At 35.6% G+C, this 12278-nt stretch overlaps 1 protein-coding gene across 4 annotated transcripts in view; it reads left to right on the forward strand.

Moving 5' to 3' along the window:
- The window catches only part of ARHGAP32 (Rho GTPase activating protein 32), a 368512-nt gene that overhangs the window by 207407 nt on the left and 148827 nt on the right, over window positions 1-12278 (forward strand). The gene's annotated exons all lie outside the window — the stretch shown is intronic.

A 12278-nucleotide genomic window follows, 5' to 3' on the forward strand; every position in this document is an offset into this window, starting at 1 on the left:
TACTTCACCTCTTTTTTTTTTTTTTTTCCTTTCAGTTTCTTTATACCTCCTCCATAATTAAACTTCTCATTATAAACGCCTTTTTTTTTTTTTTTTTTTTTTTTTTTTCCATTTTTTGGGTGCTCCCTGACCTCTAACTCCTCTTATTTCCTCTGGTGGGTAGTACAGTGGAGAGAGGGTTAGATTTGGAGTCAGGAGGGTCTGAGTTCAAGGATGGCTTCAGATACTAACTTGTGATCTTGAGCAAGTCACTTAATCTCCATTTGCCTTGTTTCTTCACCTACAGAATGGCAGTGATAATAACAACTAACCTTCAAGGTAGTTATGGGGATTAAAAAATGGATAATATTTTGAAAATGATTTGCACGATTCCCAGCAATATGGCACTAGTTTGGCTATTCCTGTGATTATCGTAAAGAGGAAGCCAGAGACATGTTGCTCCCATTTGCTACTTGTAGACTTCCAATCTATCCCCATCAATCAGCATGAGTTTGAGCTTTATTCAAATTATCATGTAACTTTTTTTCTACCTATCTAACCACTCCTTAATCTTCTTTACTAGATTTTCATCCATATCGTGCCATGAACCATCTTGGGTTTTTTTTTCTTTGTATACCATATCACTTGGTGAAATCATTGTCTCCCTTGGATTCATATATCATCATCTATATTCAGAAGACTTCCAGATCTATATACCTAATTTTGATTTATAACATAACTTTCTGTCCTTCCATCACCAAGTGCTTCTTAGACATTTTAGAAAGGAATGTCTCTTTTTTTTCTTTCTTTCTTTATTTTTTCTTATAACTTTTTTTACTGACAGAGCCTATGCCTGGATAATTTTTTACAACATTATCCCTTGCACTCACTTCTGTTTCGACTTTTCCCCTCTTTCCTTTCACCCCCTCCCCCAGATGGCAAGCAGTCCTACACAAGTTAAATATGTCACCATGTATCCTAGATACAATATATGTGTGCAGAACTGAACAGTTCTCTTGTTGCACAGGAAGAATTGGATTCAGAAGGTAAAAATAACCTGGGAAGAAAAAACAAAAATGCAAGCAGTTTACATTCATTTCCCAGTGTTCTTTCTTTGGGTGTAGCTGCTTCCTTGATCAATTGAAACTGAGTTAGATCTCTTTGTCAAAGAAATCCATTAAGGAATGTTTCTTAAGTATAACACCGAACAAGTATTTATTGAGCAAAGTATTATGAATATAAAAATATAAGTAAAACAAACTTCTGTATTTAAGGAGCTTATAATCGCAATGGAAGAGAAAATATATACAAGAACCAAATGAAACAGACATAAGGCAACTTTGGTGGGAAGGCACTAAATAGCCAAGGGAAACTAGGAAAGGCTTACTGCAAAATTAGATGGCATTTAATCTGAATCTTGCAAGAAAGCACGGCTTCTAATTGGTAGAGATATAAAGAAAGAACATCGTGGAAATTGGAGGAAAAACCATTGAAGATAAGAAATAGAGTAATGTACTTGGAATAAGTAGGCAGAGATGATTAGCCTTTAGAGTGCATACAGAGGAATGATGTCAGTTTGATATTTAAAAGGTGATAGAGAATCACTGGACGTTACTGAACAAAAAGATGACATGGTCACATTGTTAGACCTGCACTTGAGGAAAATTACTGTGATAGCTGTGTGAAAAGAAGATTGCAATGGGGAGAGACCTGAGGCAGAAACACAAAATTGGAGCTTAATGCAATAAGTGAGAGGTTATGAGTGACTGATTCAGAATGATGTCTGTGTGAGTGGAGAAGAGACATATGTGGGAGACACTGTGGAGATAAAAACAATTAGAGTTAGCAAATGATTGCCTGTGTGGGGTGAGTGAAAACAAGGAGTCCGGGAAGACAGGAAGAATGGTGCTACTCTTGACAGCATGTGGGAAGTTTAGGTGGGATGGGTTTTGAGGAAAGACAATTCTCTTCAACTTTATTATATAATTTGTCTTTTTACATATTGTAAGGCCCAACTGGCCTTATTATTCCTCTTCATCCACAGCCCCCATTTCCTGTCTGAATTGGCTATTACCCCCATCTCTTAAAGGAAGCATGGTACAGAAGGAAAAGCTTTGGAGACAGAGGGGTCCTTCTCAAATCTCTGCCAGCACCTCATCTCTCTAGATCTCTATGTGCAGGGGTGGCACTGAATGGTTTCCCTTGGCTTCCATTATGTTCCTCTGTAAAAGCCGGCTTTTCTTGAATGTCAGCTCTCTATAAATCATGGAACACTGCTTCACACATGAATGTACCAAACACACACAATGAAAGCAAAGCAAAAGGAGGGTCCCTGAGGTCAGTCTTGAAGGGAACCAGTAATTGTAAGAGGTAGAGGAGAGACATGGTGGCCTTCCAGACATGAGGGACAGCCGGTTCAAAAGGGAGGTAAAGGGTTGTGTGTTTGGAAAGTAATAGGTAGAATATACTCCATAGCCATCATCCTAGCTCAGACCCTTGTCACCTTTCACTTTGTCTGCAGGCGAACAGTAGCTTTCTAATGTCTTCCTGCCTCAATTAAAGCGTGAAAGTGATTTTCTTAAAGTTTGTCATCCTTGCCCCAACCTCCCCTGGCCTTTTCTTGCCTCTTAAACAAATAAAAACTGCTCTCTGGTATTTTAACGTCCTTTCTCCCTGGCCCTCTAGCATCTTTTCAGCTTTCTTGTTTATTTGCTCCTTCTGTTGTTCAGCCATGGCAGTCTCTTGCTGCTTCTCTGTTGCTTCTCTTTGTGCCTTTCAACTGTCTACTCTGTGCTCATGACTAGTCTCTGTTTAAGTCTCCCCTCCCCTAAGTCTTAGTTTAAATGCTGCTTTCTCCAGCAAACCTTCCCCTATCCATTAGCGACTACTGATGTCCTTTTTGAGATTTCCTTGTAATTAATTTTAATGTGTCAAAAGTATATTTATATGTAGGCATTATGTGACCCATTCGAATGTAAGTTCCTTGAGAGCAGTTATTTTTCCCCCCTTTTTTTTCCCTTAGCAAATAACATAATAGCTGTCATATGGTAAGTCTTAATAATTTAACTGATTGGTTGGTTAAGACATTTAAATTTTCATTACCATAGGTGACCAGTTGAAAAGAAATAAGTGCCTGTATCACTTTGACCTATTTTCTCCTTTCCCCTTCAGTGTTAAGTTGTTTGTTCAATTCATTGGGGACAGAACTACCAGAGAGAAAGGCCCAAGTTACATGAAAATTGGTTAAAAGAACTCAGAATGTATAGCCTAGAAAAGAGGATTTAGGTATGACATGATAGTCATTCAAGAATTTGAAGTACTGTCATATGGAAGAGGGATTAATTTTGTGCTTTTTGGTCAGAGTTTTGATGACAAAACAATGGCTAATAGTGAGTAGTCTTGTTCTCTTTCTGCAATAAAGGAACATGGATTTAGAGGTTCAAGAAGCCTTAGAGGTTATTGAGTCTAATTTCCAAATTTTGTACCAAAGGAAACAGAGATCTAAAAAGCATAAGTGAATTGCCAAGGGTTATATTGCTCATACCGTATCTGAGGCAGGATTTGAACCCTTGTCCTCCTGATTCTAAGTCATAGGATAGGCCCTATCTATTCTAATGTTTTCTCTCATCTTTTTATATTTATCCCCTACTAAAATATAAGTTCCTTAAGAATATAGGTTCTTTCTTTCTTTTTGTCTGTCCTTTATAAGGCTTTGAACAGTGTCTTGAATATAGTATCACTTGTGAAAGTATAAATGGCAAGATTTGCGAACTGATTATTTATATGAATTAGGGAGAGTGAGAAATTGAAGATAATGCCTAAATTACAAAGCTTGAGTTTTGGAGGAACATGGTATTCTCCATAAAAATAGGGCAGTTTAGTAGAGAGATGAGTTTGATAAAGGGGAAAGATAATGAGTACTGTTTTAATATGTTAAATTGGAAATGCCAGTACTACATTCAAATTGCAATGTCTAAAAGGCATTTAGTGATGTGATACAAGAGTACGGAGTAGAGGCTAGGACTGGCTATATAGCTGTGCCTTCTACAAAGAGATGATAAGTGAACCCATGAAATACTGATCAATTGGTTGAAGCTTCCTTAAAGGAATACATTTTTAATTTAGCATTTTTATAGCTATTAAATGACACATACTTAATGGTGAAGAAATTGATTTAAAAAATTTGTGGTAGGATACACATAAATTGTTATGTGTGTTATGCTGTTATGCATAATAATGCATAATAACATGTTGTATATGCATGTATAATATACATGAGAATTAAAGTGGTGATGAATGGCAGATATGTTGCAATGGTCTTAAGTAGAAATATTGGACATATTTTTAGGTGATAAGATGAATTGTCTAACTTTTAAATAAATTTCAAAGGAAGCTGATAACTTAATGAATGAATCAATAGCTGGTAATTTGAATGGAAATAGAAATGAAGGATCCAAAGATATTATTGATATTCAGTGAATTTGTACTAAAGAACCATGGATCTAGCAGAATAAAAATGTGAATAGAAATAAATAGAGGTATTTTGGTAGGGGTTTTTTTGTTGTTTGTTTTTTATAAAACTTTTTTTCCTAGAATGGTTTTGTAGTATTAAAGGAACATATTGGAAGCTTGCTCATCCCTTTAGCTAATACTTAACAGTTGATCCTAGGTGTAAATGAACTGAATAGTAAAACCATATAGCTGTAAAAATAAAATCTATATGATAATAGGTGAAATTAAAGGAATAATTTAAATGAATTTTTGCGTGTACAAAATTATTGTAAACCAATCTTACCCATACAATCCTAATCCTTTATATATTTTATTTCAAGAAAGCTTGAGAAATTAAACATTATAAAGTAGATGACTTCCTTAAAGAAGTGCTAGCTTGATCATTATGAAAAATTGAGGATGTATTTAAAAAATTAATTTAATGATAAATGCTATTTCTAGATCATGTGACTAACTAGTGGAAGACTCTCTATTCCTCATGACCTCTGAAAAATAAGCAGGAAATAAATTCTGAAACAAAAATACGAATTATTCCTGAGATAAAGCCAGTTAAATATTTTCACAGGAAAGAATACCAACTATCTTAATGAGGTAACAAGTAAATGAGTATCAGAGAAAGCTAATTTCTAATATTCAGTAAGTGCATTATTCCCCGCCATCCATCATTTTCTGGTAGTAGCGTGCATAAGTCAATTCAAATGCTTTCAACAAAATTCAACTTTATTTTTACTTTTCCTTCTGTTGGTGGAAAATCAAAAGGCAGAAGTGTGATTGATCTGGGATAGCAATGTGGTAGCACTCTTGTTGCAGTAGAGCTTAGTCAGCCAACTAAGGAAAGGGACAGGACACGTGTGTGGATGTGTAGAATTATTCTAAATTTAAGAGAGAGAATTCAGCATTCAGCCCTTTTTTGTCCCATGGAACCCTAGAAGTCTCTTGGTAGTGCTGACAGAGGATTGTAAACTGTGAATTGCCCAGAGTGGAAGTAGGCCATATAATCACCACCTCTCCTCTATGGGAAGTGACCCATTAAAGGAGAAAGATTCAGAAAGTAGTAGAAAATTATAAGATATAAAATTATAAGATGGGAAAAAAATAACTCAATCACCAGACATCTCAAGAGGAAAAAAACTGTTAAAGAGCTTGAGCAGAAAGATATGTTGCTTCCAAATCAAACAAAGATATGTTGCTTCCAAATCAAGGAAAAGGATAAATAATAAAAGACAAATGAAAAATGAAGCAATACGTAATGCAGTAGAAGATGCTGTAAATTCCCATGAGAGTATGGAATCACAGTAAGATGTGCCCAGATAGTATGAAAATACAATAAGGTTACAAAAGTAGAATTTATGGCCTACCTAATAGAAATAATTGGCAGAATAGAAAAATGTGAATGCATCCATGGTGCTAATCAAAGAAACAAAATAGAGAAAATTTCATTAGAAATGCAAATATAAAGATATAAGAGAATCTGGAAGACAAGAATAAAAAAAATAACATTAAAAAATTCATTGCTGTAAATATTAAAAGTTGATATAATAAAGTTTATAGAGGTTAAGGATTAGAGAATTCCAAAATGAACAGAACCTAAATAAAAAAAGTCTAAACTTTAATGAAATAATAATACAAGAAACTGAATGGAACTTCTGAATACTGAAAACAGAATGCCACTTTGGGTCAGTAAGATATTTGTAAGCACTTAACATAGTGTGTGGCACATAGTAGATGCCTAATAAATGATTGTTTCCTTTCCTTCTTCCTTTCCATAGAAAGAATTGACACATTGTTTCCAGGAAGGGGGGAAAATTACTCAAAATTCCATTACAGAAAAATTGTTAAATTCAAACAGATATTTTACTGACAAACAGTAAATTCTGCAAACAACCAAAAGAAAGACATTTAGGTATAAAAGAAAGGAAAATTGAATGGCACAAGACTATTCTTTATCCATCAGAAACAGCAGAAGCGAAAAGAAGAAAATAACAGTTTTCAAAGAAAAAAAAAAAGATGCATGGGGGGAGGAGCCAAGAAGACACACATGTCATTCTAAGCTCCTTTTCTACCCTCACTACTATTACCAAATTCAGCCTTAGAAATACTGCTTGATTGGTAAAATCCATGAATATTGGGAGTACAACAAATTATCAGCCTAAAATAATCTGTAAGATCGCCAGAAAAGATTTGTCCTGATTGGCGGGAGCAGGCCAGCACAGGCAGGGAGACAGAACACAAGAGGCTAGAACACTGAGCAGACTGGGGCGGGGGTGGGGGGGGGGGGTGGTGGCCTTCACAGGTGCAGAATTTGCAGGGAGGACACTACCACAGGTTGGCTGCTCTGCTTTTGTTGCAAAGCAGTAGATCAGCAGGGAAGTTACAAAAAAGCCAAAGATAGAGGGTACTCCAAAAAATGCCAGAATCTAACAGGATCTGGCTACATCCACCCAGCACTGGAAGTGACTCAACACAGACCATAGCACAGCTGTGCAGCCCCATTCTGCAGCATGGGGCACTGCCTGAGGCAGCCACAAATCTGCAGGGGCGGGGAAGGGCAGTGGGGCTCTGTCCAGGGCAATAAAACTTCCACAGCTCTGTTGTGCTTCCCAGGGCAGACACACTTCCAGTGTGGGGCTCTTCCCAGGGCACTTCCACAGCTCAGCTGCTCTTAGCAACCCATTTGCAGGACAGCTACTGTCCATATATCTCTATCCCTGCTCTGAAGAGGAAGCTGATAACCTCCTTGCCCTGAAGGCAGACCTTAAGGGCTTTTAAAAAAAAATGAGTAAAAAAGCCAAGCATATACTAACCATTGATACCTTCTGTACAGAAAGAGAGCAGGTTTTCTATCCGGAGGAGACTAACAGCAGACAGTCTCCAGACAAAACCCCAAAGGAGGATGTAACCTGATCCCCATCACAAAAAGCTCTTCTAGAAGAAATTATAAAAGAAAGATCTTTTATAATTTATAATTTATAATTAAAAGAGAGCTAGAACAAAAATGGGGAAAGAGCAGCTCTGCAAGAGAGTACAGAAAAGGCATATAATTCACTTAAAGAAAAATTTGATAAAGTGGAAAAAGACTACAACTTCCTGAAATGCAAATTGGAAAATGTAAAGAACTCCTTGGGAAACAAAATTTGTGAATTGGAAAAGATAAAGAACTCCCAGGAAAGTAGGATTTGTGAATTGGAAAAAGAAAATAACTCAGTAAAAAAAAAAAAAAGTGAAATGGAAAAAAATTTCATAGAGCAAAAACAATTCACTTAAAAACTCAATTGGACATATATAAAAAGGAGTAAAAAAAGCTAATGAAGAAAATAACTCATTAAAAATCAGAACTGAATAGAAATGAATGACTTGTTGAGACATCAAGAATCAGTCAAGAAAACCAAAAAAATGAAAAAATGTTTAACTATCTACCTAGAAAAACAACAAACCTGGAAAATAGATTTAGGAGAGATAATCTGAGAATTATTGGGCTTTCTGAAAATTATGATGAAAAAAAGAGCCTAGACACTATTTTATAGGAAATCAAACAGAACTGCCCAGATGTAAGAGAATCAAAAGGTCACATAGGCATTGAAAGAATTCATCAAACACTTTCTGAAAAAGAACCTAAAATAAACACTGCAAGGAATATTGTGGCTAAATTTTGGTACTATCAGACTAAGGAAATAATATTACAAGCAGCCAGAAAAAAAACAATTCAAATACTGAGGAGCCACAATAAGGATCATTCAGGATCTAGAAAGGAATATACTTTTTTTCTCAGCAGTTCATGGAACCTATACAAAAATTGACCATATATTAGGACATAAAGACCTCAAAATTAAATGCAGAAAGGCAGAAATAGTAAATGCATTCTTTTTAGATCACAATGTCTGCATTTTTGATTTCCTTCACAGGTTAAGTGTACATTATTTCTAAGTCCAATTCTTCTTGTGCAGCAAAATAATTATATGGACATGAAGTACAACTGTATGTTGCTTTTAACATATTTAACATATATTGGTCTACCTGCCATGTGGGGGAGGGGGTAGGGAGTGAGGGGAAGGAGGGGAAAAATTGGAACAAAAGGTCTTGCAATTGTCAATGCTGAAAAATTACCCATACATATATCTGGTAAATAAAAGTATAAGTAAAAAAAAAGAAAAAAGGATGAACTTAAAATTGAAATATCCACATTTAGTTAAAAAAAAAAAAATGATCGTTTAAAACTTCCCTAGAAAGAAAACCTGACCTGAAGAAATAATTTGCTTTACCAAGCAGAAGTCATATAGAATTAGTAGGAAAGAAACAGCCGTAAAACATAGAATAATCTTTACAATACCTTGCCTACATGTGAACAAATTTTTGTGGCAGAACTAACTTACAGAATAGAAGGGCACATAAACAGAGATAAGAAAATAGAGAGAAGTATATGATATAACTTAATCAAGTTAAAAACTAACAAAGAAAGTCAACACCTGAAGTTTCTCAAATAAGAGCCTTTAGGAAAATGATTGAGGAGGGAGGCAAAGAGAAAGACATAGAAATACCATTTACTAGGGGGCTTTCACTGATGAATGCTTTCATGGAAAACAAGAAATTGTATAAAGGGAAATGAAGACCTTAAAATGTATACAATCTGAAAATACTTGATTCTTATAAAGACCATTATTTTCCTGAAGGGGAATCAGCACTCCTGTAGATAGCCATCACTCAGAAGAATAGGAGATCTTGTAAATAGGTTGTGTGTGTGTGTGTGTGTGTGTGTACACACACATACACATATATAAATAATTAAATCAAGAATGGGAAAGGAAAAGGTTAATAACAAACTGTACAATAAGTAGAAAATGCATAAAGTATCTAGGATCAACTTCAGAAAGGACAGAAAAAATTTATATAAATTCAATTGCAAATTCTTAGTGAAATAACAATTTAGATAGCTGAAGGAATATTCAGTACATTAATATGCCATATTAATATAATAAAAATAATAATACTACCAAAATTAATTCACACTTTTAATGCTTTATCATTCACGTGGATACTTTACAGAACTTGCTAAATAATAGCATTTATTTGAAAAGATAAAAGATTCAGAATGTCAAGGGAAATGATAAAAAGCAATAATCGTCAAAACCAGATGGTATTGGTTAAAAAATAGGTCAGTGCAATAGACTAGACAGGGGAGGATCAGAAACAATAGAACTCAATAGCCTAGTCTTTGATAGAGAGAAAAACAAATTATATTTAAAAACTCTTTATTTGATAAAAACTGTTGGGAAAACTGGAAAGTAGTCTGGTGGAAATCCAACAATAGCCTAGTCTTTGATAGAGAGAAAAACAAATTATATTTAAAAACTCTTTATTTGATAAAAACTGTTGGGAAAACTGGAAAGTAGTCTGGTGGAAATCCAACACACCTAACATCACATTCCAAAATTTATTTTAAATGAATATTTTCATTAAAGATAATATATACAAAACTTAGAAGAGAATGCTCCTCACAATTGTAAGTAGGATATGTATTCTGAATGAAACAAAAGATAGGCCAATTACAAAAAATACAATATATAACTTTAGTTACTTACAACTGAGAAATTTCTGCACAGATGAGTTTTATATATTTAGGATAAAAAAGGAAGTGATCAAATGGGGGGGAATCTTTCTATCACATCTTTCTGATAAGTGTTTGGTATCCATATATGTAAACAATTAATAAATATCTCTGACATTGATGTAAATCAATTTGAGAACAAATACCACATAAACTGTGGTGTGAGATTGTAATAGAATACTACTGTACCGTAAGAAATAATGCATGTGATGAATACAGATAAGTATGGAAAAATCTTTATGTTCCCATAATAAGTTTCTATGGTTGGGGTCTTTCTTTGCAGATCCGTTATTATTTTTTTTTTAATGAGAAATATTAGTGTAAGCATCTCTAATCATGGGGAGGAAGAAAGGTGCTTTTAGCTTCCCTTCAGCTCTCCCCTCTGACCTGGAACCTCAAACTAAGAGCTCCCCAATCCTGCAAGTGCCTATAGCTAGCAGCATTCCTGCCCCCACTGCTTATGCACTCAGGGGGTGCTGGCTTCTTTTCACCCAGGGCCTTGTTGTCTATAGCACAGCTGTGCCTAGTGTTCCTAATCAGCCAAGGTTCCCCCAGTCTTTCCAGACTCAGACCCCCTAATCTGCCTGCAGACCAGGAGGTGAAAGCTTGTTCCCAGGGCTCCCCAATGTGGAGCTAGCTGGGAGGTGTTGGCACTTCACACAGGTTCATCCTGGGGCCTTTCTTCTGGTCTTCTTAGGTTGTCCCAGAAGGACCCCTATTTAGCCCCAAGTCTTATTTGTTTTTCACTGGTCTAAATTCACCCTGAGATACAATTTTGTTTTGTTGGTGAGGGAAATCTAGAGAGCTTGGAATTTTCTGCCCTGCTCTTCCATCTCCTGAAATCCTGCCCTCAGAAGATTTCATTTTTGATCCTGGAGAAAATACAAAGCCATGAGAATTTGTTAACCAAGGAATGACATACATTAAATATTTAAATGTCATTTAATATAAGTATCACTTTGACAGCTGAATGGAGGTTATAATTGAGGTAGGGACACCACCAGGAATATGTGTTAGGGTAGTGACCATGTCAGAGAAGAAAACATTCACTCTGTGGAGAAGGAGAAGGGAGAGGGAAGAAAGAGTTGAGGAAGAACCCCTAAGTTGTGAGCCTAGGTGACTACAAAAATGGTGGCAGTCTTTGCCACACTAGGGAAATTTGAAGAGGGAAATATTGGGAGGCAATTAGGTCAGTTAACGGGTATAGTAAATTTAAGATGCCTCTGTGATATATCTTCAAGATGTCTAATAGACAGTTGGAGCTGTAAAAGTGGAGGTTTGAAGAGGTTAGAGCTAGTAGATCTGCATGGAATATTGAATCCATAGGAACCAAAACGAACACCCAGTTAAACAGTAGAGAGAGAAAAGAAGAGAGCTGCAAGGTGTATCCAGAGTAGGTGGGCATGAGCCTGGATGAAATTCTAGCAGAAGAAAACAGAGGAGCAGTCAGACAGGTAGAAGGAGAACCAGGATAGAAAGAGGAGTGCTGAGAGGAGAGGTCTTGGAGAATGAGGTTTTAGAAAATATTTGGTAATTAAGAGATCATTAGTTACTTGAGCCAAAGGGCTTTGAACATTCTATACTGAATATCTTAAAATATCCCACATTTTTAATTGCCCTCTGTTTTCCTGATTTGTTTGCTCATGATTTGTGATTTAATGCTTTATTCTCCCAGAACTTAATGTTTTAACTTTGTGTTTGATAGAATCATTAGGGCACTTCATAGGAACCTCATCATTTATTCTGCTTCATAAGATTGTTGTTTTTTAAACTTATAGAATTGTCACCGCTCCAACATGTCCTCCATTCAGCTGTCAAACTGATACTTACATTAAATAATATTTCAATATTTAATATTTGTCATTCCCTGGTCAACAAATTCTTATGACTCCGTATTTTCTCCAGGATAAGGTAACAATTAACATTTCAATAGTGTATAGCAAGATTTTAGCTTTTTGTTCTGTTTATTCTGGTATAGTCATGGGGAAGGAGAGGTAACCAAGGTCAATTCTTGTAAGGAAGGAGAAGTAGTTGGTATGTGTCTCAAAGAAAAGAATCAACATTGAAACAAAAGTGAGTTGAAGAAGTAGATTAGTACTCAGACCAGTTTGAATTCTGTTTAATTTGCATGACATAATATTGCCAAGCTCTGTATGGCAGAATCTCCGTGTAACAAGATTATTAT

The sequence above is a fragment of the Sarcophilus harrisii genome, chromosome 3 (genome assembly GCF_902635505.1).
Source record: "Sarcophilus harrisii chromosome 3, mSarHar1.11, whole genome shotgun sequence".
Taxonomy (NCBI): domain Eukaryota; kingdom Metazoa; phylum Chordata; class Mammalia; order Dasyuromorphia; family Dasyuridae; genus Sarcophilus; species Sarcophilus harrisii.